Below are 6,000 nucleotides of genomic sequence, written 5' to 3' on the forward strand. Positions count from 1 at the left end.
GTCAAACTTGCACGTGGCCTAAAGAGGCAAGAAGCCCCAAAAGGCGTACTTACACACACACACACACACACACACACACACAACTCACACAAAATGCCACAGTCCTCTGAACAGTTCTTCCCTTCCCTTAGTCCCTTCCTCAGAGGCAGTGGCCTTCATGTGTTCTACCCAGTTTCTGCTGGTATCTCCAGGAGGTGGAGCTGAGTCATCTGGTACCCTGCTGCCTCGGTCTCCCCCCGAAGAGTCTTCTGTGGGAGACCAGCGCTCAGCTCCTACACACGAACCTGCACTTCCCTCTCTCATCTCCCAGAGCAGGCCCAGGAGAGCTCCCAGCTAAATCGGTGTCGGTACTTATATTTTTATACCTTGGCAAACACCATCCCCTCTTACAGCCTGCTTTGCCTTCCCCTAGACCAGACTCCTGCTTTGCCTTCCCCTAGACCAGACTCCTAGTCAGCCCAGCACCAGACTCCGTTCTCTAGGCCTTTGCCCTCCAGGAGCCCCACTCTCTGAAAGAGCTTCCCAGGTTCCCAGCCACAGGTGCAGGCCAGCTTACGGTGTCAGCTTCCTCAGGTAGATCCGCTGATATTCATCCCTGATCCCTCCCAAGAGCCGGAGCCCCCTGTGCAAAAAATGTCTTAAACTAAGTTCTCCAGAAAGCACGCTTCTGTGGTGGGGAGAACAGCAGGTAGGGGACGAGTGGTGAGGAACGCCTGCTTCTCCACAGCCTTCCCAAGCCCCCTTCAGGCCCAGACCTAGGCCCAAGGCCAGCAGCTTTGAGGCTTCTGTGGTGTCTTGGCTCTGGCCACAGGTCTGGCCGTGCCCAGCCTCCTCTCTCAGCCTCTGAGTCGGTCCCCATTCAGTAGTCCGTGCTCTGGCTTCCGGAAGTCAGCGGCTGCCACCTGCCACTCTCCCATCCTTGCTTGAATAAAACATCCTTTACTTCAGTTGAAGAAGACTTTTGGTAGGGCTATTACTACATTTCTTTTCAAACTACCTTCCTAACCCAGAGACCCATTTTATTTTTATGTTATAGTAACTTTTCTTCAGTGCCAACATTATTACAAGTACTTTCTGGTTTCCATTCATGACAGTAATGTGAAGTTGCCTTTTAAATACGTGTATTCAAGTACTAAAACTGTGAGTTGATTTATAAAGACATTACTTAAGTAAATAGGATAGGTGGAGAACAAACGGCAAAATCATGAGGGACAGAAGTGTGGAAAACGCACAGTGCTTAAGGAGTTTTAAATTTTCTTCTATCTCTGAAATTAAATGATTCATAACCATTAAAAGAATAAAGACAGGTACCTAACTAAATATTCAAATCTGTTTGCTTGGTCATGAAAAACCTACATGATCATCTTAATAGAATCAGAATAGCATTTGACAAAATTCAACACCCTTTAAGTATAAAAATTCTCAGCAAACTAGAAATAGAAAGGAACTTCCTCAGGTGAACAAAGTGCACCTGTGGAATATTACTGCAGATGTGGAATATTTCATGGTGAAGACTGACTGCTTCCCCTAAGAAGGGAAAATTGGCAGAGATGTCTGTTCTGACATATTCCTGCAGGTTCCAGCCAGTGCAATCAGGAAGAAGGGAGCCCAGACTGGGAAGGAAGAAGTAAAACCAAATATGGAGACAACGCAATCCTGTATGTGGGTGTTCTAAAGAATTCATTAGAAAAACTACCAGGACTAATTAGCTAAGCCAGTAAGGTTGCAGGGTATAAGGCCGGTATACAAAAGCCAAGTGCACTTCTGTCTACCAGCAGCGGACAATCTAAAAATGAGACCAGAAAAGGGTTTCATTCATAATAGCATCAAGTAGAAGAAAATATTTGGGACCAAATTTAACAGAAAAAGTATAAGACTTGTACTTGAAAACTATCTTGCTGAGAGAAATTAAAGAAGTTCTAAATAAGTGGAGAGATACTCCATGTTCACAGATACTAAAATTCTATTGTTAAGATAAAAACACTCCACAAAGTTATCGCTTATATTCAATGCAATCCCTATCAGAATCAGAGTCATCAAGACAGGGTGCTATGGGCATAAGGATAGGCTAATGGGACAGCATTAATAATCCTTCTGGGCTTAAATGTAGGACCAATTGATTGTTGACAAAAGTGTTATGCAATTCAGTGGAGAGAGGGTAGACTTTTGAGCAGTGGTCCTGGGACACTTGGATATCCACAGGCAAAAAAAAAAAAAAAAAAGAATTTAAATGCTTACCTCATGTCATACACAAAAATTAACTAAAAATGAACCATAAACTTAAATCTAAGAGCTAAAACTATAAAACTTTTAGAAAAACAACCTGGAGAAAAACGTCAAGATTTTGGATTTAAGTATAGTTCTTAAACAAGATATCAAAATCACAAACCATGAGGAGAAACGGACAGGTTAGATGTCATCAAAATTATAAATTTTTGTGCTTCCAAAGACATCATGATGAAAATGAAAAGGCAAGCCACAAACTTGGAGGAAATATTTTCAAGTCCTATATCTGATAAAGAATTTGTATCCAAATAATATAAAGAACCTTACAACTCAATGGTAAGAAAACAAAAACCTAGTTAAAACATGGACAAAAGACATATTCTTCAGTAAATAAGCATTTCACAAAAAAGTGTAAAAAAAAAAACCCTCAATATTGTTGGTCATTAGGGGAAGGAAAATCAGAGCCTTAATGAGCAGCACTTTCCATCCACTAGACGCCCATCATAAGGGAAGGTCGGAGAATGTGTGGAAAAAAACGCAAATTTCAGATGTTGCCAGTGGAGACACAAAATGGTGTAGCTACTTTGGAAAATGGCCCGGCAGCCTCCTAAAAAGTTCAGCATAAACCATACAATCTAGTAATTCCTTTCCTCATTTCTCTCAGGAGAAAGTAATGAAAACACTAACACTTATACACAAATGTTCACGGTAGCTTTGTTAGTAACAGCCCCAAAGTAGAAACAGCTCAATGTCTGTCCCCTGATGGATGGATAATGACCCAAGCTGTTAAGTGCTGCACACGGGGTCATACTACTCAGGCCTACAAAGGAATGAACGTGCTATCGGGTGGAGGAAACTTGAAAACATTACACTAAGCAAAAGAAGCCAGATGTATAAAAACTGCATATTGTATGATTCTAGTTATAGGAAATGTCCAGAACAGGCAAACCTTTATGGAAGGAAAATAGATGGCTGGTCTCCTGGGGCTGAAGTGGGAACAGGGACTGACTGCCACTGGGCACGGGGGCTTTGTGGGGTGATGGAAAAGTTAATATTCGGATTGCAGTGATGGTAGCACAGCTCTGTCAGCTTATTTAAAAGTTATTGAATTGTATACTGAAAACAAAGTGAATTTTAAATTACACCTCAATGAAGTTATTAAAATTTTTATTTGCTTCAAAGATACCAGCTTAGATAAAAATTTCACATCGCACAGGCAGCCCACGTGCAGGTGTCTAAAGATGAGGGAGGTGTCCAGAGGTCACAGCAAGTCCAGGCACCAGGTGGCAGCACACCACAGCAGGACAGGACACTGCCCACCAGGACTGTTAAAGCCACACAGACCCACCTGGAAGTTTTGGACAATACAGAGTATTTTCAATTTAAACACCTAAGTTACCACCCGGAGGAAATTAGCAGCACCAGGTTGGGCAGACAAGAGTGAGGAAAGGCCCTGTTGGCCCTGGGCTGCTCTACATGGAGAGAAAAAAGGAAGAGGAGGGAAAGGGAAGAACACAGTAAGTAAAGCAGGCAGACAGCCCTCAAGGTGGGAGAAAATATTTGCAGGCTATGTCTCTGACAAAGGTTTAATAACCAGAAGCCATAGAGAACTCAAACGCATTAGCAAAAAAAACCCCCAAAAACAAGTGATCCCATCGCAGGGTGGGCAAAGGACTTGAAGAGGAATTTCACCAAAGAAGATAGGCATGCAGCCTATAGATACATGAAAAAATGCTCACCATCCTTAATCATTAGAGAAATGCAAATCAAAACTACTTTGAGATATCACCTAACTCCATTAAGAGTAGCCCATATCACAAAATCCCCAAACCAGAGTTGCTGGCGTGGAGAAAAGGGAATACTTCTACACTGCTGGTGGGAATGCAAACTAATACGTTCCTTTTGGAAAGATGTCTGAAGAACACTTAGAGAACTAAAATGAACCTGCCATTCGATCCTATAATTCCTTTATTCGGTATATACCCAGAAGATCAAAAATCACATTACAATAAAGATATTTGTATGAGAATGTTTATTGCAGCACAATTCATAATTGCCAGGTCATGGAAGAAGCCCAAGTGCCCATCGACCCACGAATGGATCAATAAATCATGGTATATGTACACCATGGAATACTGTGCAGCCCTAAAGAAAGATGAAGACTTTACCTCCTTCATGTTTACATGGATGGAACTGGAAAATGTTCTTCTTAGCAAAGTGTCACAAGAATGGAAGAAAAAGTATCCAATGTACATAACCCTATTATGAAACTAATTTATAGTTCTCAAATGAAAGCTACAACCTAATTCTAGCCCAAGAATGTGGGGAGGGGTTGGGGGCGGGGAAGGGTGAAGGGCAGATGGGTGGAGGGAGGGTGACTGGAAAGATCACCTATATGGTCTGTCTAACAAGGGTACAAGTGAGTTTTTCTAGAACTAGAGTATAAATGTTTTAACATAATAACTAAGTAAATGACACAAAGTCTATGTTAACCAGTTTGATGAAAATATTTCAAATTGTATATGAAAACACTACACTGTACCCCATGCTTGCATTAATGTACACAGCTATCATTTAATAAAAAAAAAGAAGAAACAGCAGAGGGGGAGAATGGGGAGAGGGAGGGGAGGCATCAGTGGGATGCGTTTCTTTCCACCTCACTTTTCATGGTTCAATATGCATCCACAGTGGGGACGCTGCCGTGTGGCTTTCTTCCTGACCACTGAAACATGACTGTGTCTGCTTGTTGCTAATTATCCTCGAGCCCTGACGTCTCCAGCCTGGGGAGGTAGCCGCCAGCAGGCTTACTGCACACTATTGCAATTCCTGGCCCAGTGGGTAGTATCAGCCTTCCTGGGTTTTCTCCTGGGAAGAGGTTCCTTCTGCACGATTGACTAAGCCTCTTTCCAACACACGTCTGCCCATCTGGGCGCCAGGTGCTATATGAGGGGCTGGAGGTACGGAGATGAGCAATACCAGACCCCAGTCTTGCTCCCGAGAAGGCCGAGAAGGCTGCAGCCTCCATGGGGAGATAGGTTGGAACTAAATAACCAGGAAAAAAGTTCTTGGGGATGAGGTGGGACGTGGGGGTAGGCGTAAGCAGACATTGAGGGGCAGGGAGCGAGGAGCTGGCCAGCGGGCCATGTGGCCGGGAGCAGGGGGCTAGGCAGTTGGAAGGCAGGCAGCCCCCACCAGGCAGAGATTTGGGCCACACAAGGGACTTTGGTCTATGGTGTCAGAGAGTACTGGCTCAAAGTGTGTGTGACCTCGATGTGCTATTTACTGTACCTCAGTTTCCTCACTGTAAAACGGGGGCAGTATAGTTGTGGGGAGAATGAAACAACTCTGTCAAAGTCCTCACAGGGTTCCTGCACACAGGGAGTGTTACGTGGGTGTTTGCAATTCTTATGTATTCCTGGGGCAGTAGGGTGTCTGTAAAAGATTTTAGTCAGGCGAGTGTCACAGTCAGATTTATGGACACCAGAAGGACAGACGGTAGGGCAGAACATGACCAGGGGACTTAGGAGCAGAACTGAGGAGGCTGGATGTGAACAGGAGCGAAGGAAATATCTAGGGTGATCCCCAGTTGGGGCAAGTGGAGGTCCAACAGAGATTCAGATTCAGGTAGGTGATTTGGTCTCAAAGTATTGAGTCCAGTATGGTGATCTGGGGCAGGTGGGTTGCTGCTGGGAACTGTGGCCTAGATTCCAGTGATCTGGGCTAGAGAGGGCCAGGAGGAGGCCAAGGGACAGAAGTCACTGTGCCTCAGCACTG

The sequence above is a fragment of the Otolemur garnettii genome, unplaced genomic scaffold, assembly GCF_000181295.1.
Source record: "Otolemur garnettii isolate 467f Iridium unplaced genomic scaffold, OtoGar3 scaffold00101, whole genome shotgun sequence".
Lineage (NCBI taxonomy): Eukaryota > Metazoa > Chordata > Mammalia > Primates > Galagidae > Otolemur > Otolemur garnettii.